The sequence below is a fragment of the Hippocampus bargibanti genome, linkage group LG07 (genome assembly GCF_051943395.1).
Source record: "Hippocampus bargibanti isolate YZ-2025 linkage group LG07, ASM5194339v1, whole genome shotgun sequence".
NCBI classification, from domain to species: Eukaryota; Metazoa; Chordata; class Actinopteri; order Syngnathiformes; family Syngnathidae; genus Hippocampus; species Hippocampus bargibanti.
Genome location: NC_142740.1, coordinates 8,265,565 through 8,291,934, shown reverse-complemented (window position 1 = coordinate 8,291,934; position 26,370 = coordinate 8,265,565). Strand labels below are relative to the sequence as shown.

General features: G+C 40.9%; 2 long non-coding RNA genes across 2 annotated transcripts; both read left to right on the top strand.

The window, feature by feature from the left end:
* Nucleotides 1-7,453: 7,453 nt before the first annotated feature.
* LOC148895347 (uncharacterized) lies at nucleotides 7,454-8,804 on the top strand. The gene is made up of 3 exons (XR_016115612.1): nucleotides 7,454-7,607; nucleotides 8,020-8,160; nucleotides 8,729-8,804. It is a non-coding gene; the product is annotated as an uncharacterized LOC148895347 (long non-coding RNA).
* A 9-nt stretch (nucleotides 8,805-8,813) lies between these two features.
* Nucleotides 8,814-23,509, top strand: LOC148895346 (uncharacterized). Its single transcript, XR_016115611.1, has 3 exons — nucleotides 8,814-8,845; nucleotides 19,128-19,152; nucleotides 22,879-23,509. It is a non-coding gene; the product is annotated as an uncharacterized LOC148895346 (long non-coding RNA).
* Nucleotides 23,510-26,370: the final 2,861 nt, after the last annotated feature.

Genomic DNA, 26,370 nt, shown 5'->3' with positions numbered 1-26,370 from the left:
ATGAAGGCATGTCTCAACTCCTTCACCTCGATGGCATGATCAGCGAGCTCCTAGATGTCCCGGAGGAACCTACTGGGGAAGGAGCTGACCTGAGAGGAGGAGTTGAGGTCACACCTCTTCCACCGAGAGACATCCCCACACCGGTCAGGAACGTCATCATCGCCAACAGTTCGGGTGGTGCTCCTCCTGAACATGCCGGCTTATCCTCCGGTATGGGGGAGCAGGTGGTGAAGTACACAGATGTAGCTGCTCTGTTTCCACGGAGGGAGTTCAAAATTTATGGTGGTCAGATTTCTGACACCGGGTCTGAACTGTCATACCGTAGCCTGTGTAGACAAATGGATGAGGGACTACAAGAAGGGTTTAGCGAGTCTGAGGTTATCCGCACTGTGTCGAAGATAACTAAACCTGGAACATTCCGAGACATGCTAAGTGATACAGAGGGTCTTACAATGTCACAGTTAAAAACAATTTTACGATCACATATCAGAGATAAGAGCAGCTCTGAGCTCTTCAACGAACTCAGTACCGCTCAGCAGCGAGACAGTGAGTCCCCACAGCAATTTTTATATAGACTGATGGGTGTGAAGCAAAGAATTATGTTTGAGTCACAACAACCAGGTGCAGATTTTGGTTACGATCAAAAACTTGTCCAAGGTACATTTCTGCACACACTCTATCAAGGGCTAAATGAGAAGAATTATCATGTCAGATGTGATCTCAAACCATTCCTTACCGATTTACAGGTTCGTGATGATGTCCTGTGAGAACAACCTACCAAGTGAATGTGAATGTCCATGCTGCTCAAACTAATCAAACTGACCAGATTAACCAGACCAAAGTTGACTCTGAATTACAGGCTAACCGTGCTGCCATTCTCGAGCTGACTGCACAAGTGACCGCACTGACCAAACACTTTGCCCAAATTGTTAAACCTACAGAATCGGCGCCTCAGGTAGATCCAGGTCTGTCCCTGACTTGATCCTCAACGCGACCCCAGACACCAACGAATGAGACGAGGGGCAGGTGTCAGGCCTGTGTGCGGAAGAACATTAAGAGCTGCCCTCACTGTTTCATTTGTGGTCAGGCAGGACATAGAGCTGTGGGCTGTCTACGAAGAAAGGCACTGGGAAACGGGGAAAGGTCACTGGAGTGAGGCTTCCAATGATCAATGCCAATGATAAGCCTCCACTACAAAGCAACTTGGTTCAACCAGTAACATCCATAAGTCTGACGACGCAGTGTCAGTCAACATCAAAAAAACATGTAGCACAACTAATTGGCAAGCGATGTATGGTCTCATGTGCACTCAATGGGGTCCCACTCCAAATGCTGCTTGACTCAGGGTCTCAAGTGACCGTGGTGAGTAGGGCGTGGGTAGAGGAAGCACTACCCAACGTAACCATTCAGCCACTTTCATCAGAGTGCTAATCTGACACTTATACAAGTGAAAAACATGAAGATTCATCCTTCTGTTTCGCGGTGATGATCATGTGAACTTTTTATTGCCTTAAACGCATTTTCAGAGCAAGAGAAACGCGTTTTCTGAACAAAATGTTTTCTGCAATGTTTTAACTTTTATGGTGTATGTATTTCGGCTGCAGAGTGCTATTTTGACACTTATACAAGTGAAAAACAGGAAGATTGAGCCTTTTATTTAGCTGTGAGGATCATATGAACTTTTTATTGCCTTAAACGCATTATCAGAGCAAGAGAAACACGTTTTCTGAACTAAATATTTTCTTCATGGTTTGAAGTTTTATGATGAAATTAGTTTCTAAATAGGCTGCCCAGTGCTAATATGACACTTATACAAGTCAAAACACGAAGATTCAGCCTTTTGTTTAGCTGTGAGGATCATATGAACTTTTTATTGCTATAAAGGCATTTTCAGAGCAAGAGAAACACTTTTTTTCTGAAACTAAATATTTTCTTCATTGAAGTTTTATGATGAAATTAGTTTCTAAATAGGCTGCACAGTGCTAATATGACACTTATACAAGTGAAAACATGAAGATTAAGGCTTTTGTTTAGCTCTGGGGATCATGTGAACTTTTTATTGCCTTAAACGCATTTTCACAGCAAGAGAAACACGTTTTCCGAACTAAATATTTTCTTCATAGTTTTGTTTTATGATGAAATTTGTGTGTATTTAGGCTGCAGCGTGCTAATCTGACACTTATACAAGTGAAAAACATGAAGATTCAGCCTTCTGTTTAGCGGTGATGATCATGTGAACTTTTTATTGCCTTAAACGCATTTTCAGAGCAAGAGAAACGCGTTTTCTGAACAAAATGTTTTCTGCAATGTTTTAACTTTTATGGTGTATGTATTTAGGCTGCAGAGTGCTAATCTGACACTTATACAAGTGAAAGACATGAAGATTCAGCCTTCTGTTTAGCTGTGATGATCATATGAACTTTTTATTGCCTTCAACGCATTTTCAGAGCAAGAGAAACACGTTTTCTGAACTAAAAATTTTCTTCATTGTTTGAAGTTTTATGATGAAATTAGTTTCTAAATAGGCTGCACAGTGCTAATCTGACACTTATACAAGTAAAAACATGAAGATTAAGGCTTTTGTTTAACTCTGGGGATCATGTGAACTTTTTATTGCCTTAAACGCATTTTCAGAGCAAGAGAAACGCGTTTTCTGAACAAAATGTTTTCTGCATGTTTTAACTTTTATGGTGTATGTATTTAGGCTGCACAGTGCTAATATGACACTTATACAAGTGAAAACATGAAGATTAAGGCTTTTGTTTAGCTCTGGGGATCATATGATTTTTTTTATTGCCTTAAACGCATTTTCAGAGCAAGAGAAACACTTTTTCTGAAGTAAATATTTTCTTCATGGTTTTATGTTTTATAATGAAATTTGTGTGTATTTAGGCCGCAGAGTGCTGATATGACAAGTAAAAACATATATATAGCCTTCTGTTTAGCTGTGATGATCATGTGAACTTTTTATTGCCTTAAACACATTTTCAGAGCAAGAGAAACGCGTTTTCTGAACAAAATGTTTTCTGCAATGTTTTAACTTTTATGGTGTATGTAGTTAGGCTGCAGAGGGCTAATTTAACACTTATACAAGTCAAAACACGAAGATTCAGCCTTTTATTTAGCTGTGATGATCATATGAGCTTTTTATTGCCTTCAACGCATTTTCAGAGCAAGAGAAACACGTTTTCTGAACTAAAAATTTTCTTCATTGTTTGAAGTTTTATGATGAAATTAGTTTCTAAATAGGCTGCACAGTGCTAATCTGACACTTATACAAGTAAAAACATGAAGATTAAGGCTTTTGTTTAACTCTGGGGATCATGTGAACTTTTTATTGCCTTAAACGCATTTTCAGAGCAAGAGAAACGCGTTTTCTGAACAAAATGTTTTCTGCATGTTTTAACTTTTATGGTGTATGTATTTAGGCTGCACAGTGCTAATATGACACTTATACAAGTGAAAACATGAAGATTAAGGCTTTTGTTTAGCTCTGGGGATCATATGATTTTTTTTTATTGCCTTAAACGCATTTTCACAGCAAGAGAAACACGTTTTCCGAACTAAATATTTTCTTCATGGTTTTGTTTTATGATGAAATTTGTGTGTATTTAGGCTGCAGCGTGCTAATCTGACACTTATACAAGTGAAAAACATGAAGATTCAGCCTTCTGTTTAGCGGTGATGATCATGTGAACTTTTTATTGCCTTAAACGCATTTTCAGAGCAAGAGAAACGCGTTTTCTGAACAAAATGTTTTCTGCAATGTTTTAACTTTTATGGTGTATGTATTTAGGCTGCAGAGTGCTAATCTGACACTTATACAAGTGAAAGACATGAAGATTCAGCCTTCTGTTTAGCTGTGATGATCATATGAGCTTTTTATTGCCTTAAACGCATTTTCACAGCAAGAGAAACACGTTTTCCGAACTAAATATTTTCTTCATGGTTTTGTTTTATGATGAAATTTGTGTGTATTTAGGCTGCAGCGTGCTAATCTGACACTTATACAAGTAAAAACATGAAGATTAAGGCTTTTGTTTAACTCTGGGCATCATGTGAACTTTTTATTGCCTTAAACGCATTTTCAGAGCAAGAGAAACGCGTTTTCTGAACAAAATGTTTTCTGCAATGTTTTAACTTTTATGGTGTATGTATTTAGGCTGCAGAGTGCTAATCTGACACTTATACAAGTGAAAGACATGAAGATTCAGCCTTCTGTTTAGCTGTGATGATCATATGAGCTTTTTATTGCCTTCAACGCATTTTCAGAGCAAGAGAAACACGTTTTCTGAACTAAAAATTTTCTTCATTGTTTGAAGTTTTATGATGAAATTAGTTTCTAAATAGGCTGCACAGTGCTAATCTGACACTTATACAAGTAAAAACATGAAGATTAAGGCTTTTGTTTAACTCTGGGGATCATGTGAACTTTTTATTGCCTTAAACGCATTTTCAGAGCAAGAGAAACGCGTTTTCTGAACAAAATGTTTTCTGCATGTTTTAACTTTTATGGTGTATGTATTTAGGCTGCACAGTGCTAATATGACACTTATACAAGTGAAAACATGAAGATTAAGGCTTTTGTTTAGCTCTGGGGATCATATGATTTTTTTTTATTGCCTTAAACGCATTTTCAGAGCAAGAGAAACACTTTTTCTGAAGTTAATTTTTTCTTCATGGTTTGAAGTTTTATGATGAAATTAGTTTCTAAATAGGCTGCACAGTGCTAATATGACACTTATACAAGTGAAAACATGAAGATTAAGGCTTTTGTTTAGCTCTGGGGATCATATGAATTTTTATTGCCTTAAACGCATTTTCAGAGCAAGAGAAACGCGTTTTCTGAACAAAATGTTTTCTGCATGTTTTAACTTTTATGGTGTATGTATTTAGGCTGCAGAGTGCTAATCTGACACTTATACATGTGAAAAACATAAAGATTCATCCTTCTGTTTAGCGGTGATGATCATGTGAACTTTTTATTGCCTGAAACGTTGACTTTAGTTGACTGTCATTTAGTGTGACACTCTGCAGCATAAATAGACTCTAATTTCATCATAAAAGTTAAAACAATCAAGAAAACATTTAAAACGTGTTTCTCTTGCTCTGAAAATGAGTTTAAGGCAATAACCTTAAAGCCTGAATACACTCTAATTTTATCATAAAACTGAAAACCATGAAGAAAATTTTAAGTTCAGAAAACGTGTTTCTCTTGCTCTGAAAATGCGTTTAAGGCAATAAAAAGTTCATATGATCCTCACAGCTAAACAAAAGGCTGAATTTTCATGTTTTCACTTAATATAAGTGTCAGATTAGCACTCTGCACCCTAAATGGTATATGGATCGTGATATGTGGAGGAGACTTCAACGTGGTGCTCAACCATGACTTACATACAACAAGCACAAAGAAATCTAGATTACACATAACCAATTACATTAACACACAAACAAAACAACTCGGGATAATAGATGTATGGAGGGACTCACACACGTTGCATAGAGATTACACACATTACTCCCATCCACACGCAATCTATGCTAGAATAGACTATTTTGTCATGAAGATCAAAGACAAACACAGAGTGGAAGAATGTAGAATTGGTGTCACAGATTTATCAGACCACAGTGCCGTTTATATGAGAGTGAAATTGAACAGGAGAAGGAAAAACACAACTTGGATTTAACACAGGGTTATTGAATGACAAGGAACTAGTACAGGAACTAAAGGGGATATAATCAAATGTAAGGAAGACAATGACAATGGAGAAGTGAATCCAAATATGGTGTGGGATGCGCTGAAAGCAGTAAAAAGAGGGAAATGTATAGCACATGCAATACATCGTAAAAAGACAAGAGAAAAATTATATAAAACCTTAACAAGACAATTGAAAGAACTAGAAGACCAACACAAAACAACAAATAATACAGAGATATTCACAAAGAAGACAGAAACCAAAAGGGAAATAAATCGAATGTTATTAACAGAAGTGGAAAAAAGAGCATGTTTTGTAAAAGAGATTTACTATGAAGGAGGACTTAAAGCAAATAAAATACTGTCAAGAAGGTTGAGGACACAACAAGCGCTAAACACAATACACAAGATTCGGTGCCCCAAAACCAATACAATATTAAAAGAACCAAAGGAAATAGGATAATCATTTGAGCAATATTATAAAACTGTATATACACAACCGAAGGCGGCAGATGAGGAGAGAATTGCCAAATTCTTGGATGGTCTGAAATTACCATTGATAAGGGAAGAAGACAATGAATTCTTTAACTCTGAGATAACGGAAAAAGAATTGGAGGTGGCGATCAATGGAACAAAAAATGGTAAAGCTGCGGGTAGTGATGGATTCCCCTCAGAGTTCTACAAGATATTTAGACAAGAACAAGGCCCACTTTTGTTATCTTCACTCATATATACCATGAAGGAGGGTAAAATTCCCCCAACATGGAAAGAGGCAATCGTCTCTATAATACCAAAAGAGGGTAAAAATAAAGAGTTATGCAGGAGCTTCAGACCAAAATCCATACTTAATGTCGACTATAAAATATATACTTCGATGATGTCAAAAAGATATGAGACAGTCATGCCCAATATTATCAATAGAGAACAGACAGGTTTCATTAAAAATAGACAGGCCCAGGATAATATAAGAAAAACTATACACATGGTGGAGGCGATCCACAAGGCGGGAACAAGTGCAATGTTGGTGAGCACGGATGCAGAAAAGGCATTTGATAGTGACCGCTGGGCCTATCTATGCAAAGTCATGGGTAAATTCGGCTTTAACAAAGATTCAATTAGAAATATAGAAACACTATATAATGGGCCAACTGCAAGAGTGAAAGTGAATGGCATCCTGACAGACCGAATAATACTAGAAAGATCGACAAGACAAGGATGTTGCCTCTCACCAACATTATTCAATATCTTCAATGAACCCCTAGCCCAAGCAATCAGACAGAACCACAACATCAAGGGTGTGGAGAGGAGAGACTCAGAACATAAACTCAGCCTGTTTGCTGATGATCTGATAATATATTTGACACAACCGGAAGATAGCCTCCCGATACTGATGCAACAACGAGAAGAATATGAACACTACTCAGGATATAGACTGAATGTGACTAAAACACAAATCCTAGCACTAAATTACACTCCATCAAAGTAAATTAAGGGAAATTACAAATTAAGGTGGGATGCTGAAAGAGTAAAGTATCTCGGCGTGTACATCACAAAGCACATAGACAAACTGTTTGAATCAAACTATACAAAGATTAACCAAGTCATTAAGGCAGACGTGGGGAGATCGTCAACACCCATCCTAGATTTAAGATCCAGGATTGAAATAGTGAAAATGAATATTCTTTCAAGGTTGCTATCTCTACCAGTCGCTACCAATACCCATACCACAAAAACAATTTGTGGAATGGGACAAACTGATCACAAGATTTATCTGGGGAGGTAAGCGAACAAGGATTAGACTGACGACACGACAGTTACCAAAGGAAAAGGGTGGTAGTCCATTTTCCACTGGCACCCTGAAGGTCAACAGTACCAATGGCGGCCATTGTTAACCCGGGCCTCGACCGATCCGGTATGGGATTCATAGGTTTGATTCGCATATTTGTTTTGGCAATTATTTTTTTTTTACGTCGGATGCCCTTCCTGACACAACCCTCTGTATTTATCCGGGCTTGGGACCGGCACAATAAGACACTGGCTTGTGCCCCCTTGTGGCTACGTTGTTTTTGTTAGATTCTGAATAAATTCAATATTTGTTATGATACAATGAAAAACATTGATGTTGTTGAACATACTCAGTTCACATGTAAAGGTACTCAAACAAGAAAAGATAAGAAAACATTTATTTGACTCACAATGGAAACTTTCTTAAACTACAGCAAGAAAAATTATGAAAGAAGTAGAAAACCAAAAAGTATAGTTTCGTCGAGGTAGTGGAAATACTCAAGGATAAGTTTAAAGTGCAAAATCTTGCCTCTTTGCAGGTACCTTGTACTTGAGCATGTGTCTGGTGGAGAGCTCTTTGACTACCTTGTGAAGAAAGTCCGACTCACGCCTCAAGAAGCGCGGAAATTCTTCCGACAGATCATTTCAGCTTTGGACTTCTGCCACAGCCACTCCATATGGTGTGTCACCTTACATATCTAACCCAGGGATGGGCAACTTAAATGCTCCAGGGGGCCATAGTTTTTCATCAGTACAACAGGGGCCGACATAAGACCACACCCCCCCTAACCAGATGATTGACAAAAATGCTGGTAGGATGATAAAGAAAATATGTCCTTATGTGCTTTGAATATATTTCATTTTTGATCATGCATTACAGCTTCCTAGATGCTTTTTGTGATTTATCATTTGTTTAGAAATGGGATACGCTGGACATATATTTTCTCATCAAATATATTGTTGTTTATAAAATTATTATTGGGATATTCTTTGCAATTTCCATAAAATCTGTCTCAAATTGGCAAGAATAGAAAGATGTGGGTCACGGGGACACAGCAATTGATTAACATTGCCTTACACAGAATGTCAATCATAAATTCATTACAGTTCCTAAATGTTTTCAATCTGCATTATTGAAGTTACCAAACTGCTCTGCGAACAAGGGTAAACATGACAGCTATATCAAGAGCAATTTTAATGGGTTTGACTTTTGTAACCCTTTTTTGTCTTTTGCATCCTCTCATCCAGCCACCGAGACTTAAAGCCAGAGAATTTGTTATTAGATGAGAAGAACAATATTCGGATAGCAGACTTTGGCATGGCGTATCTGCAGGTCGGGGAGAGTCTGCTGGAGACAAGCTGTGGGTGAGTGTTTAAAATACCTAAAGAAAGGCACATCCTTTTTTTTAATATTTCCAAGGTTTTGATCAAGTTTGAATTACATTTTTATTTACGGTTAGATGCTAAACAAAGTGCATTGCACATACCATACTGTTGAGTATAAAGGGATAAAGATAATATTTATAAAGGTAAGATGCTGGCAAGGACAGTCTTCATGTTTACCTTCAAAACAAACATATTTTTCATGATTTTTTTTTTTTTGTTGAACTATTGACTTCGTTGAAAATTTCCATCTGTTTTCTGAATCCGCTTTATCCTTAAAAGCTATTATTGGAAGAGTCCACAATCCTTTAAATATCCTTTAAATGTACAAATAATTAAATGAGAGTGGGTACTGGACTTGTTTGCATATCTGCCTCACACTGCAGAGGTGCAGGCTTCAGTTCCGGTTACCCAGCCTGCCTGAGTTCTTTACAGGTCTTCTGGTTTACGCTCATATTTCAAAAAAAACATGCTTAACAGGTTAATAATAATAATAATAATAATAATAATAATAATAATAATAATAATAATAATAATCTCATTTTCCGTACCGCTTATTCCTCATTAGGGTCGCGGGGGCTCAGCTGTCTTCGGGCACGAGGCGGGGGACACCCTGAATTGGTTGCCAGCCAATCGCAGGGCACACAAAAACATACAACAGTCACTCTCACACTCACACCTAGGGACAATTTGGAGTGGTCAATCTGCCTGCCATGCATGTTTTTAGAGTGTGGGAGGAAACCGGAGGACCCGGAGAAAACCCACGCGGGTCCGGGGAGAACATGCAAACTCCACACAGGGAGGCCGGACCGGGACGCGAACCGGCGTCCTCTGCACTGTGAAGCCAGTGTGCTAACCACTCGACTACCGGGCCGCCAATAATAATAATAATAATAATAATAATAATAATAATAATAATAATAATAATAATAATAATAATAATAATAATAATAATAATAATAATAATAATACATTTCATTTCAAGCGCCTTTCAAAACTCTCAAGGTCACTTTACAGTCACTGGATAAGTTTTTCTCTGGGTGAGCAGCGGCAGTTCACTCAAAGCTAACTCATAGATATCGAATAGTTAGCTAACAATATCGTTAAAAAATAGTGAGCTAGATAGCCAGCGAGCTAGATATCTAATAGACAGCCAGCTAGGTAGATAGCTATTAGATAGATTAGAAAATTGCCAGGATGAGCGCAAATAAACAAGTGAGCTGTCTTCCACCATCACAAAAAATGAAAAGCCACCAAAATGGTCAATCACAAAGATGGTGGACTTCTCGACATCATCGTGTTTCACTTTTTTTTTTGGGTCAACTCAAACAGCTCTGCTTCCACTTTTCCATCAAGCTGTCAAGTCCAAATTTGGAAGAAGACGATGTGGAAGAGAACGGCAAGTTTCACACTGGAACATTCTAAATTGTTGCGAGCTTGTGATTGTGAGCAGAAATGTTTGTTTGTATATGGAGGCCCTACAAATGGCTGGCAAATGCCGAAAGGCAGCTCATATTGGCTCCAGAATACCTGTGACCCTCGTGAGGATAAACAGATTTGAAAAGGAATGGATCTTCTTCTTCTTTTCCTTTCGGTTTTTCCCTTCAAGGGGTCGCCACAGCGAATCAGTAACCTCCATCTACAGAGGTATGATACACATGTTTGTTTTGGCCAAGCTTTTACGTCGGATGCCCTACCTGACACAACCCTCTGTATTTATCCGGGCTTGGGACCGGCACAAGAAGACTTATGTCCCTTTGTGGCTACAGAACAAGCAACTGGCTCAGTAAAAGGCTCCCAAACACAAAATGGTCATCAGCACAACAACAATCAAAAAAAGCAAAACTATACTCACCATTTGATAACAATGCACTGATTATTATTATTATTATTATTATTATTATTATTATTATTATTATTATTATTATTATTATTATTATTATTCTTGAGGTCAACAATTTATGTGCAAAGACATTTTTAGCCCTCATCGCCAATTGGCCCTGATTTTTTTCAATGGTCATCATGCCGACTAGCGTTTGAAATCCATTCGCATCCATGATATATGTTTAAAACGTGATGCACAAAGATGGACGGAAGCATCCAGACATTTTTGACGCTGTTAGGTGTACTTGTTGTGCTCTCCACTATGGTAAGGGGGATACAGTATTGTGGGATTCAGAAAAAAAACCACAAGACAAGCGGTGATGTACGTCTTGACTAAACCGTGGTTTACTTCGAATGCCCATGGGCAATACAAACGTTATGCGCACAACTTCCTGTCCAACAATGTAAATCGGTCCGACACGAAACACTAAACGAAGCAGGCGTTCCTTGTTTAAATAAACATTTTAGATGTTTACCATTTGCGATCTGCTTTACCTGTCACCAAAATATTAAATAAGGTACTTTTTAACCTGTCACATACTTTCCGAGATGAAGTGAATCCATGTCAGTGATGTACTTTGAAATTGTGTGTGATCAATCGCTAAGAATCATGAAACACTGGACGTGATGTTATTCTGTCCATTTGTGCCAATGGATGGTCCTCACATGAGATTAGCCTTGATGTTGAGAGTGGTGTGGGAGCTGTGCCTCAGGAATGGGAGGTTGTGAATTTGGGACATCGTAGATGACACACATCGTCTGTAGTGTGCCATCGTCAGTAGTGAGAGAGAGATATAGAGAGATATGTAAAGATAGATAGAGAGAGAAAGAAAGATAGAGAGAGAGATAGAGAGAGAGATCTAGAGATAGAGATCTAGGGATAGAGATCTAGAGATAGAGATAGAGGTTGAGGTAGAGATAGAGAGAGGTAGAGAGATAGAGAGGGTAGAGGTAGAGGTAGAGATAGAGGTAGAGAGATAGAGAGATCGAGAGGTAGGTAGAGATAGAGAGAGATAGAGATAGAGATAGAGATAGAGAGAGATAGATAGAAATAGATATAGAGATAAATAGAGATAGAGAGATAGAGAGAGATAGAGATTTAGACGTAAAGGTAGAGATAGAGAGAGGTCGAGAGATAGAGAGGGTAGAGGTAGAGATAGAGATAGAGAGAGATAGGGAGATATATTTAGAGATAGAGAAAGAGAGAGATAGAGAGAGAGATAGAGATAAAGAGAGATAGAGAGAGAGATAGATAGAGAGAGATAGATAGAGGGATAGATTGAGAGAGAGAGAAAGAGAGAGAGAGAGAGCTAGAGAGATAGAGATAGAGAGATATAGATATATAGAGAGAGATAGAAATAGAGAGAGAGAGAGAGAGAGAGAGAGAGAGAGAGAGAGAGAGAGAGAGAGAGAGAGAGAGAGAGAGATAGAGATATAGAGAGATAGAGATAGAGAGATAGAGAGAGATAGAGGAGATAGAGAGAGATAGAGGAGAGAGAGAGAGAGAGAGAGAGAGAGAGAGAGAGAGAGAGAGAGAGAGAGAGAGAGAGAGAGAGAGAGAGAGAGATAGAAAGAGATAGAGAGAAGAGAATCATGAACCAATGGACGTGATGTTGGAGCTGTGCCTCAGGGATGGGAGGTTTTGAATTTGGGACACATCGTCAGTAGTGTGCCAAAGAATCATTGGGTGTTTCGGCTTTTTAATCACTAGACACCCTCATTGATGGTGGCCAGCGACAGGTTGATCACGCCTACGCTTGTGTCCCATGCCCAATCAGATGTTCAGAAGCTGGTAGGGGGGGGGGGGGGGGTCTTAGGTTGCTGACCTATGAGCCCAACAAGGGTCCTTCCTCTTCATCCAGAGCCAGTGGCTGCTTCTTTCTGCCGCTTCAGAGAGTGACCTAACTGTGTGCCGCAGAGCCTGTCCATGGATACCCAGGTCTTTTAGCAGCCTGATGGTGGAGGAAGCCACAAACCCTCTGCATCCAACTTCAATTGGATATACCTTGGTTTTCCATCCCCGCTGTTGCGCATCCACTGCGAGTTCTGTGTAGCGCAGCTTCTTGCGCTCATAGGCCTCTTCAACAGAGTTTTCCCACGGGACTGTGAGTTCTGCGATGTAGACAGCCTTGAGTACGAGGACCAGAGCACCAAGTCTGGTCTGAGGGTGGTGGCTGCAATCTCCGCTGGGAAAACCAATTGCTGGCCAATGTCAACCCGCATCTCCCAATCGCGAGCCCCGGATAGCTGTCCAACTTCTGGTTTGTCAGTAGGATGGTTGGGCTTTTCCTGTCCCTCTCGGATGAAGGTCAATGGTGCTGTGCTGGACATGGTGGCTCGCATTGGCAAGGAGTTGATGGTATTCCTCTTGCTCTCAAGGACAACTGCCAAACTTTTTAGGACCTGGTTGTGCCTCCAGGTGTAGCGGCCTTGTGTGAGCCTGGTCTTACAACCGGTCAGGATGTGTTTGAGAGTTCCTGGCGTTCGACAGAGGTCACAGGTTGGATCTTCGCCATACAATTGGTGGAGTTTTTTTGGAGATGGGAGCACGTCATTGATAGCTCTGATGATGAAGCTGATGTTGCTTGCCTCCATTTCCCAGAGATCCTTCCAGCTGAGTCTTCTCTTCTCCAGGCCTTCCCACCTCATCCATTGTCCCTGCTTGGCAAGAGAGACAGCCCGTGCAGTTCTTTCAGCTTCCCCTTGGCGGCGCACCTCTGCTATCACCATTTTCCTTCTTTCCGATATTGAAGCCTTACGCCAAGAAGGTTTGTTTGTAAGGCCAAACCCCCCTCTTCCGAGCTGAACGTGTCCCACAATGTCGCTGTGCCTTAGGGCTGCTGTGGCCTGCTGCACTGCAATGGATGGCGTTCATTTCCGTCCCGTTGATAGGGGGGGTGCAGCTTGACTGATGTTCCGGTCTCTGGAGTCTGTGAGAGTCATCTGAAGTCTCACTTTAGCGCACTTGTACTCTTCGGTGAGGCTTGTGATTGGAATCTCAAGGACCCCTTTGCCATAAAGGCCGATGTTAGACAGACAGCGTGGAACACCAAGCCAGCGTTTCACATATCTAGTGATGGTTCGCTCCATCTTCTCCACAGTTGAGAGTGGGGCCTCATAGACTGTGAGTGGCCACATTACCCGAGGGAGAAGTCCAAACTGCAGACACCAGAGCTTGAGCTTTCCTGTCAGCTCAGTCTTGTTGATGTTTTCCAGACTATTGGTGATGTCCTGCTTGAGTTGCTGCACTTGATCTTTGTCTCTGAGGCTTGCATTGTACCACCTGCCCAGGCTTTTGACCGGTTCCTCAGACACTGTTGGGATTGGGTCATCACCAATGCAGAACTTCACATTTTTTAGCTGTCCCTTGACGATTGAGATGCTGCGTGACTTGCTCGGCTTGATTTTCATCCGGGCCCATTTAATGTTTTCCTGCAGTTTTCCAAGTAGCCGCCTGATGCAAGCTGCGGTAGTGGTCAAGGTGGTCATGTCATCCATGTATACCCGGATAGGTGGGAGGTGGATCCCATTTCTTGTTCGCTCACCTCCCACCACCCACCTTGAGGCCCTGATGATGACCTCCATGGCCATTGTGAAGGCCAGGGGTGAAATTGTACAACCTGCCATGATGCCGACTTCTACACGCTGCCATGATGTGGTGAAGTCAGGTGTTGTGAAGCAGAGTTGCAGGTCTTCGAAGTAGGATTTTACTTTCTTTTGGCTGCATTTGTGTGTACTTATATACACCGATAGAAATGATTCAAAAGTCCTGCATTAATTCAGATCGACGGTATTCAATAGCGATGTGTGATGATAATATTGGACATGTGTATTTCTTTTGCTTTGATGTCTGCTTTTGGTTCTGACCGGTTGAGGTTTTATCGCCGCTGTTTCCTGTTGGAAAACACTTCAATCAATGATCCAGTATGGATAACAAAATGAATATTGAAATAAATAAATGGTTGAAATAATTGAATGTACAAATAAATATACCAATAAAATGTCATATAAATGTTGAAATTAAAAAAAGACGATCTCAATAAATATAGAAAGAGTAAACTGAATACTAAATATTAAAGTACAGTGATACCTCAGTTTATGAACCAATTGGCTTACGAACTTTTTGGTTTACGAACGTTAAATTTATGAAAATTAAACCTTGGCATACAATTTTTTTGTTCGGGATACACACGGAGCGCCACAATGAGTGATGTGTCGTCCGCGAACGAGCCCGTTCTCCTAAATGTATGAAAATTCAACCTTGGCATACATTTTTTTTTTTCGGGATACACACGGAGCGCCACAATGAGTGATGTGTCGTCCGCGAACGAGCCCGTTCTCCTAACAAGAAAATGGCAGCCAACTGTTTTTGTCCTCTATTACCCACCCCCAGTCTTCAGTTAAAGCCATGTGATTGGTCAAGAACGCAGCAGTGAGGGGGTGGAGGTTACAGACAGAGAGAGACAGGGAGAGAGTGAGGCAGTTAAACATTAAAGAGACAGGCAGACGACAAAGAGAGAATGAGAAAATGGATAGAAAACAGTGAAATTTGGACTTGTTTCAACTTTGATAGTTCAAAGGCAGAGTGCAGACTGCAAGGTTAAAATATCCCATCAATCAGGCTCCACAACTAACCCTCATAAGCCATTTGTACACTTGATGCAAAAAGCAATCAACCTAGCTAAACAGGACACTATTGATGAGGAACAATGTAAAATTATCACAGAGAAAGTACCTCCAAGGGATCATTCCTCAAGATGGTGAAAGGGGAAGGCTACGTTCCACATCAAGTATTTAATGCTGATGAAACCACTCCATTCCATCAAGCCATGAACGACCACCACAAAGGTAAATAAAATGACTTTATATAAAGTACAGTTTATTTCTTCAATTATAATACCATATCACATTTATTATACATAAAATAAGCTATGTATTGTGTAATTTTAAGGCTTAGAAAATTAGGAAGTAGAAAATTATGTTTTATGGCACCTGGGAACGGATTATTCTCATTTTAATGGTTTCCTATGGGAAATTAATTTTTGAGATAAACACTTTTCGCCTTATACACTCTGTCTGGGAACAAATTAAGTTTGTACGCCTAGGTACATTCAGTTATTTTTATGATGTTGTTTTTTTGTCCTAACCAACTTCTGCAATGTTGGTGATCTCGTTCCTACCTATTTCGTGATGATACAAAGCCCCATGATGTAAGGACCACTACTCAAGTCCTGGAAGATACAAACTGTTCATATGAACTACATGATATTGTTGACTGGCTGAGTGTAAAAATAAACATTACATTTCTTTGCCATGGGAAACATCTTGGTTGATTTGACTGTTTGTTTCATTCGACGTGATAAACAAGCTACCAACCAGTCGAATTGGTCGCATTTTTCTTGAACTTTCTTTTGTGTTTCTAAAGACGAAGGTAATTGTGTCGCTGCCATCATGGCGCATGAATGATGATTGATGAGCCTCTCCTCGAAGAAGCTCTGTAAGACAAAGTCGTGATATAAACTCCTCTGGGTTTCAGTGATGAGCTTGTAGAATTTGTATCATTTGCATATGCTTCATTTTTCCAAGCTTGAGACTTTCAATCACTTTTATCAAGGTTTATATTTACTCTTGAAATACAATCCATAGCAGTCGCCATTATATATTTTTTTAGTTAGCTTGCCGCTATACTCTTTTGGCAAATTCCAGACTTGATTTCGAATTACGATTGCTACTTCTTTGAATTGGATGGTTTGTAATTGAGATTTAGTTGATGGACTCTTCTGACAACAGAGGCTTTGCACAAGTAAAACGGCTCCTGATTTTTTTTCCTTGTATGACAATGAGGAAATTGTCAAATGCTATTCGTCGAGATGTTGCTCCGAGCAGGAAGACTGAAAACATGAACAGGTGAAAGGAGATTGCATTTTTATTAATTTTGCAAATAAGGGAAAGAGTGTGCATTCACACGACGCTGTGTTTGTGTAGCACATAAATTTGACGATATATATATATATATATATATATATATACTTTCAAGGTCACTTTACAGTCACAGGATAAGTTTTTCTGTGGGTGAGTGGCGGCACCCACACGCGCCAGCATTCACTCAGCCCGGAAGTAACTCAAATAGATAGAAAGCAAGCTAGCTAGATGATAGATAATAATAATAATAATAATAATAATAATAATAATAATAATAATAATAATAATAATAATAATAATAATCTACAAGCGCCCCTTAAAACCCGCAAGGACACAGCTAATAGATATCCCGATAGCTAATAGCTAGCTAGCAAGATAGCAAATAGGTAGCTAGGCAGGTGATTTCCTGAGGCTCCCCCCAACCCTAGAGCCGGGACCCACCAGAGCAGATAAAAGGGAAACCCGCTGCCTGCATTTATCTCATTCACTGTCATTCGCCAATGTGCATTTCACATTCTCAAATACAGTGACTGGAAGATAAAGCATCTTAAAGGACTGTAGTTCTGTTTGTGATGTAATGTAAGGAAAGAGATGCCGATTTCACAGTAAGATCAGAGCATTGTCATCAAATGGTGAGTATAGTTTTTGCTTTTTTGAATGTTGCTGTGCTGATTACCATTTTGTGTTTGGGAGCCTTTTACTGAACGATTTGCTTGTTCTGTAGCCACAAAGGGACATATGTCTTCTTGTGCCGGTCCTAGGTCCGGATAAATACAAAGGGTTGTGTCAGGAAGGGCATCCGACATACAAGCTTGGCCAAAACAAACCTCTAAAGATGGAGGACACTGATTTGCGGTGGCGACCCCCTTGAAGGGAAAAGCCGAAAGGAAAAGAAGAAGACTGTCATTCACGAATTTATTCAGGAATTGAAAATATGGCATAGAGTGCCATTCCCAAAATTTTACCTTGGCTATGTACTATTTTTCAGGATACACACGGAGCGCCACGATGAGTGATGTGTCGTTCGCGAACGAGCCCGTTCTCCAAAAAGAAAATGGCTGAGGACTTTTTTTGTCCTCTATTCCCCGCCCCCAGTCTTCGGTTAAATATTTAATTATAAGACCATAGCACATTTCTCATACATAAAATGAGGTATATTTTGTGTAATTTTAAGGCTTAGAAAGTTTTAAAGTAGAACATTGTGTTTGATGGGGACCTGGGAAAGGATTATTCTCATTTTAATGGTTTCCTATGGGAAATTCATTTGTGGGATACACACTTTTTGCCTGACACACTCTGTCTGGGAACCAATTAAGTTCGTAACCCAAGGTATCACTGGAGTATATTGTATTTATTTTTATGTAAGGAACGTTCAATATCTTTGTCTTGCAATGTAACTCAAACCAGCAGTCATATTTTATTATGTTATTGATTATCATGAAGTAATATCATATTTAGTTTTTTTTTTTTTTTTTTATCTGGCTCCCAATGTTACACAAGTAACATCCGAGTTACGACCGGGTTCCGTTCCGACAAAACCGTCGTAAGTCAAACAGCCGTAAATCGAAAAGCATTCAAAATGGCTGACGCGAGGATCACATGATCATAACAAATGACGACACGCTGGCATCTCCTATCCAACAGGATAGTATAAGATGTCAATCTGTTGTTTTTTTTCTATTTGTTCGTTTTCTATTGAATACTATTATATACCAAAATGTTGACAGTTTATTTATAAATATGTCATGCTGGAGAAAAGTGTCGTATGCATTTGTTACGAAACAGTTATTTTGTATCGGCATTTTGTGCAATGCTGCTCCGTCAAATAAACATCCTACTTGCTCGATATTGTCACGTTCGGATTGACAGCTGGGGCGGGGCCATGCCTCCCCGCTTCCTTCAGGACAGCGGTTACGAAAACTGGACGCTGTCAACTTGTATTTGTACTTTGTATTACCCTGGACTTTGTCTTCTGTGCTCGGTCCGAGATCACCCCTCACATCCCGTAATCCTTTTGGGATTATTCAATTTCTGCACCACCGTGTGCGAATTGGTTCTCATTCCCATTGCCCCCCCACTCGTCGTTTTTGGTATTCTTTATTTTTTATTATTTCCCTGGTCCTCTTTTTGGGACTAGTGCTTTGTGTTGTAGCAGAATAAATCATCGTGCACAGACCTATGTCTCTGTCGCGTTGCTGGCTGTAGCGGTGGCAGCCGTAGAATTTTAAAAAAAGGCTGGCGGTCGTTGTCGTAACTCGTCGTAAATCGGTTGTTACCTGTATAATTTCAAGAAAGGGTTTGTTCAACCCCTCTCAGCTAGAAGATCGTGTGATCTTTAGTCATTTCTTCTTCGGTATGTTGGCTGTTGGCAGCGTTGCCTTTGAGTGGGTATGATGTGTGATATCGGGGGCCCCTTTGAGTCCTCTTCAGCATCATTCCCTCTGTGCCTCTTTTACAGATCACCGCATTACGCCTGCCCAGAGGTTATCAGTGCTCTCTCCTTTACCTTCTTTCTGTGTGTTGTCTTTTATGCAACAATAGTAGCGCCAACCTCCTGCAGCTACTCTTACGTCACTGTTGCATTCTTTTGGCATTCACTTTATTACATTTTTTTTCTAGCCTCAAAATATTTTCCCTGAGGAAATATACTTAATGCTGCTCTTATTTTATTTATATATCAATCATAACATTTTTGGCTCACTTCGTTTTCATGTTTTAAACTGACCACCTTTTTGAAACCGGGAGTTACCCATTTGATACACCCTTCTAAAATAACAAATGTAATTTTCATGATTGTACGTTATTTCTTAAATTATTTGCAATCATATTTTCAAAAAGATTATCTCTACAGTATGACAGGAAAATTGCGATGTTCCATCCCTGTTAAGTTACTTTTACAAGCGGATCACGTGCCACGTCTTTGTAGCCCACCTGATGCCATGAGCACCTTGTTGGTGACACCTCCTTATAATAATAATAATAATAATAATAATAATAATAATAATAATAATAATAATAATAATAATAATAATAATAATAATAATACATTTCATTTATAAGAGCCTTTCAAATCTGTTAAGATCACTTCACAGTCACAGGATAAGTTTTTATGTGGGTGAGCAGCGGCAGCCAATTCACTCAACCCAGAATAACTCAAAAACATAGAATGCTAGCTAGACAGCTAATAGCTAGCGAGACAGATAATAGCTAGCTAGCTAGCTAGATAGCTAATATATTTCCGGACTCAAAAAGCTAGCCAGCTCTATAGCTAATAGATGGCTAGTTAACTCAAAAAGATAGAAAGCTAGCTAGTTAGCTAATAGATAGATAGACAGCTAATATATCGCTAGCTAGCTAGATAGCTAATATGTTTCCTGACTCAAATAGGTAGCCAGCTATATAGCTAATAGATAGCTAGTTAACTCAAAAAGATAGAAAGCTAGCTAGCTAATAGATAGCTAGACAGTGAATATATAGCTAGCCAGCTAGATAGCTAATGTTTCCTGGCTCAAATATAGGTAATAGATAAAGACCAGCAAACACAAAAAAAGCAGGAAGGAGGTTTGCTACGTGTCTTCCTGCCGCCGCCGAGCGCCGTCTTGCCGTAGATTGAGTCCGTCTCCGGGCTCAATCCCCCAGGACCGTGTCGCACTTGGACATGGCGTCTCACTGGTAAACGTCCTCGTCGCCATCTTCCATAGCGTCCACGCCGAAGGTGCAATTTTGCTGACAACTAAACCTTAATACTACTATACATGTAACTAATGAACCATATAAAATATTAAATCATTTTAAATAAGAACATTAAAAGGTATTTCATGAACCAGGTGTTGACTCTAGAGGGCACTCTTAGAAGAAAATGTTGATAAAAATGTCTTCCGGTTCTCACAGTTCGCAAGGTGGTGATGGTGGTTGTGGATCCCAAAAAAAGCAGGCAGGAGGGAGCAGGATGTTGTATTTGACAACTTGTATTAAAATAAAGTCAGCAGGAACAAAATCTAAAACATCAACGTCACATCCGAACAGAAAAGTACAAAGTATCAATGAAAATCATGAATAAAAAATCTGCCAAGATGAAACATACCTGACAGGGTGCAGCAAAAACATACAATGCAATGACCCGACACAGAATGGTTGTGCCGGGAGTCCTTTTAACTGCCACTGATTGGAACGACCAGCACCCGTTGGTCGTCAACCAGATCGTGACAGTACCCCCCCCCCCTCTAAAGGACTGCTTCCAGAAGTCCCAACAGTCTCCCAAATGGCCCAACTCGCCAGGGAATAAGGTGGAGACGGCAACCATTTCCTGTCCAATAAAAAAAAGGCGGTGGGCTCATGGGAACGGGACTCGGCCTGACATGGACATGGACATGGACGTGGTACAGCTCGTCGTGTGACACTTCTGATTGGCTGCCGTGCTGAGTATGCAAATTTCAACTGCAGGTAGCCTATGTCTGTGTGCTTGGCGACGGTACACGTGTCCTGTTTGCGCGTGAAGGCGAGAGCGTCCGTGAAGAGTTAGTAGAGCGCGCGGTCAAGACAATCCATCCATGATTTTGCGGAATTTAACACAAGGAGATATGATTGAGCTTGAATATTTCATTGTGTAATAATATGTTTTGAATGTTGAAAGTGATTCCATTTTTCGATAAATGTTGATTTCTTTGACTTTGCACCTTCGATTGAAACTTATTAAAAACAGACGCAATCTTGATCAATCACATTGCATATGTTATTTTAATCTATTTCCATTTCCTCCTCCCAGTATCTGCGAAATAGTATGTAAACGCCATATGTTGCATATTCCTTGAGACAAATTTATTAACAGATCAGGGATATTTTTCACATTTGAAAGACAATGAATAAATTGGGTTGTAGTGTTCTTACTGTGCTATGAAGCTTGTACACACTACATTTAAAGGACAACCGACACCATTTTCTTTGTTTCCTACTGACATCAGAAAAACGTTTTATAGCATCTGAAATACCTAAAACACGCAGGCTGACATTTTTAGTCAAATGAAAGACACCAATAAAAATTACTTCAAAATGAATCCGGAAATGGCCAGTTTCAGAAGGTCCCACCCCCTTGTTCGTGATGTCACGCCAAGACGTCTTGCCTTGCTCGACAATCAAAACAATGGCTTCAGATTCGGAGAAGATGCTTTCTTCTTACTCATCCAGTTATGAATATGATTCAAATAGTTATGAAGAGGAAAACATCAATGTTTGCAATTGATTAAAGGAGTCCTCCCATATCAATTCGAGCCGTCAATGACAGCAATGTAGCACCCAGAAAATGCAGAAGATGGCGCCCAAGCTCCGTTGGAAATGGGCTGATTTGTCAGCTGGGAATTTGTGTCAGCGAATATCAAATAGTTGTCTTGGTGCAACACACAACGATTCACTATTGCGTTATTTATGTGTTTTCCTTCTATTTTCACCATCAACACGGTTCAACACGAAGTTTTCAGACCAAACAAAGTACCGCAAAATGCATTGTGTGGCGCTTTCTCGGTCAGGGGAATTCCAGGCGTGACGTCATGTCAGGAATCGTCACCAACTCAAAAACAAGACTTCCTGAAGATTCAGCGCGAGTCTTAAAACATAAACTATAGTTATATGCGGTGGAATCTTTGTAAAATACGCTCAGTTGAAGTTATTTGAAGTGATTTTACAAATTATGGACATAACAGTTATGTCCATAATTTGTAAAATGTCCAGACAAGTTATGTCATAACTTGTCCGGAGGCGTCGGTTTGCCTTTAATGCTTTAGGTTTAGTATTTCCCGCCCAAACACTCCCTCCAAATGCTCCTGGCCCGACCCCTCTGTCTAATTTTAGAACCCATTGCGGCCCGCGAGTCAAAACATTTGCCCAACCCTGTGCTAGACATTGAATTAAAATGTAAAAAATAGGGTCTGGCGGTCGTGGTCACACATCCCCCTCTTCACCAAGAGTGAAATTAATGACAGGACATGCAATGCTTTGTTAATTTTAGTTGTCCACTTTTAATCACCAGGGAGCTTTGCCTTTTGATGATGACAACTTGAGGAATCTTTTGGAAAAAGTGAAACTTGGAGTTTTCCACATGCCTCACTTCATCCACATGCCTCACTTCATGCCTCACTTCATCCCTCCACTTGAATACACATAGTATTATCTCATACCTGCATGCACTTTGCTCTTTGCCTTCCCTCACTCTTTAGCGACAATCAGGAAAAGATGATATATCCTACTCCTGGACCGCAAAGAAAGATATCCAAGCCACGAGGATCAGAACCTTCCTCCCCGGAATGAGATTGGTATGTCGCATTCCAAACGGAAACACAAACACAATGTTTATGGCGCATAGAAGACCTGTTTCAATTCCGAATGATCTTGGAATTTCTTCCTGTCATCTGTATAAATCTATGCCTGAGATGTTTACATTTTACCATTTAATAGTAAGGTCTATAAAAGGACCTACATGGGTTTAATCTGGGTTCTCCGTTTCCTCCCACATTCCAACAACATGCATGGTAGGCTTATTCTTCTTTTCCTTTCGGCTTTTCCCGTCAAGGGGTCGCCACAGCGGATGAGTGACCTCCATCTTCAGAGGTTTGATTCACATGTTTGTTTTGGCCAAGCTTTTACGTCGGATGCCCTTACTGACACAACCCTCTGTATTTAGCTTGGGACTGGCACAAGAAGACGTATGTCCCTTTTTGGCTACAGAACCAGCAAATCACTCAGTAAAAGGCTCCCAAACACAAAATGGTCATCGGCACAGCAACATTCAAAAAAGCAAAACTATACTCACAATTTGATGATAACACTCATAATCCCCAAAGTGTAGTTTCTTACCAATATTCCAACAACGTCATCTTTGTTCCTTAAATTGTCCACATGCGTCAATAATGAATGTGATAAACAGTTTGCTTGCTCTGTGACTGGCTTCATTCAGCAACCAATCTGTCATGTAATATAAAGTCAGCTCTGTGGGACTCCAGTCGAACCTGACTGAAGACAAGCACCATTGGACATGGCTGGACAGGATGACTTTGATTCATTGATGCAAATAGTCATTTTCTCTTTTCTGGAGAATGTATACCTTAAAGAACAACCGACACCACTTTTTTGTTGCCGAACAAACATCAGAAAAAACGTTTTATATCATCCAAAATACCCAAAACACGCAGTATGATATTTTCAGTCAAATGCAAAACTAATGGGTTTATTTTGAACGTTCGTCCCTGGTTCATTGATTCTTGGGGCGTTGATGGCAGTGAATGGTTAAATCAGCAGGAAGACAGTGTGGGACAGAATAAGTTAGTTTAATCTTGATGACAGCAGAGACATTGCAGTGTCAGCTAAGGAGGAAGCATGGAGAGAGAGAGAGAGAGAGAGAGAGAGAGAGAGAGAGAGAGAGAGAGAGAGAGAGAGAGAGAGAGAGAGAGAGAGAGAGAGAGAGAGAGAGAGAGAGAGAGAGATTTAATGGGTGAGCATTTATATGGCGCACAAGGTGTGACGCGATAGGATGTGACGTAATTGTCACGTTTTGCAAGGTGTTTATGGCAGGTGCGGATCCCAAAAAGCAGGCAGGAGTGAGCAGGAGGTTGTTTGACAAATTGTATTAAAATAAAGGTCAGCAGGAACAAAATGTTAACATTTCTACACTGCTGTCATAACATTTCTACACGGCTGTCATCGAATCCATCCTGTGTTCTTCCATCACCGTTTGGTTCGGGGCCGCCACAAAAATGGACAAAATCCGACTTCAACGGAGAGTTAGGAAGGCGGAAAAAATCATTGGCACCGCCCTACCCACTCTCGAGGACTTGCACACTGCAAGAATCCAAACTAGGGCGCGGAAAATCCTACTGGACCCTCCGCACCCTGCCCACCACCTTTTCCAGCTACTCCCCTCAGGCAGGCGCTACCGATCCATGCGCACCAAATCCAGCAGACATTTAAACAGCTTCTTCCCCCAAGCCATTAACTCTTTGAACTCTTTGAAGTCTTTGAACAGTAGCCAAAATTGAACTGTATAGTGCCACTTAGCAGTTTTTTTTACGACGATACTAGTGCAGCGTGTTCTACCGGAAACAAATTCCTTGTGTGTTCTACATATACTTGGCAATAAAGATGATTCTGATTCTGATGTAAAACATCAAAATCATCCGAACGGAAAAAATACAAAGTATCAAAAGAAAATCAAGTGTAAAAGTCCACCAAGGTTAAACAAACACATGCACTGCATACACAATGCATACACAATGCATACAAAGCATGCAACAAACAATGAACCGACACCGGATGGTCGTGCCGGGTGTCCTTTTAAGTGTCAGTGATTAAAACAACCAGCACCTGCGAGTCTGCAGGCAGGGCTGACGTCGCTACCCGTTGGTCGCCAATCTGATCGGGACGACCAGCACCTGTGCAGGCGGGGCCGACAGCGCCCCCCGTTGGTCGCCAACCAGATCATGACAGTACCCCCCCTTCAAGGGGCTGCTTCCAGAAGTCCCAACAGTCTCCCAAAAGGTCCACTCGCCAGGGAACAATGGTGGAGACGGCAACCGCTGACTCTCCAGCATACGACAGGCGGCGGCCTGATGGGAACGGGACTCGGCCTGGGGTGGACGAAGACGCGGCACGGATCGTCGTGGGCGCGAGTGCGATCCCTCTCGCACGGTCACGCGACGGCGCATGGCTCAACGTGGACGTCGAACGGCCAGGCGCAGAATGGCACCCGTACGGCCGTATGGGACCAGGTCTCGGCCGGACGCCGACGTGGGCGTGAACTGCCCGGCACCGGGGAAACGAGACCAGTCCTGAGCCGCTCCGGGATCCAGCGGTGAGTGGGGCCTCGCACTGACGTTGACGCGGACGTTGCACGGCTCGTCGTGAATGAGACTCAATTCGTCATGCATGACGACAGCGTGGCTGGACATGGGCGTGCACTGCCAAACACCCAGTGTCACCCTGGACGGCCACCTGGAAGGAGGTCTCAGCCGGACGTTTACGTGGACGTTACGGCTCGTCGAGTGACGCAATTCAAACTCGACGAGGCTTGGGCTAACGTGGACGTAGCATTGCCAGGCACAGGGTGGAAATGAGACGGGTCCGATGTACCTGTGGGATCCGATGGTTGGTTCATTCTGTCACGTTTTGCAAGGTGGTGATGGCGGGTGCGGATCCCAAAAAGCAGGCAGGAGTGAGCAGGAGGTTGTTTGACAAATTGTATTAAAATAAAGGTCAGCAGGAACAAAATGTAAAACATCAAAATCATCTGAACGGAAAAAATACAAAGTATCAAAAGAAAATCAAGTGTAAAAGTCCACCAAGGTTAAACAAACACATGCACTGCATACACAATGCATACAAAGCATGCAACAAAAAAATGAACCGACACTGGATGGTCGTGCCGGGTGTACTTTTAAGTGTCAGTGATTAAAACGACCAGCACCTGCGAGGCTGCAGGCAGGGCTGACGTTGCTACCCGTTGGTCGCCAATCTGATCGGGACAACCTTATAATAAGCACTATTTTCATAATACACACCCACCACGGCTGGTGGAGTGATCTTCGGCGGAAGCACAAGACCGAACAGCACCAGAGGTTAAGTTACCAACAGTCCTTATGGAAGGTGACTCTCCTTCCATAAGCCATCAACGACCATCAAAAAGGTAAATAAAACATTATTTTACAGCAGTTTATTTC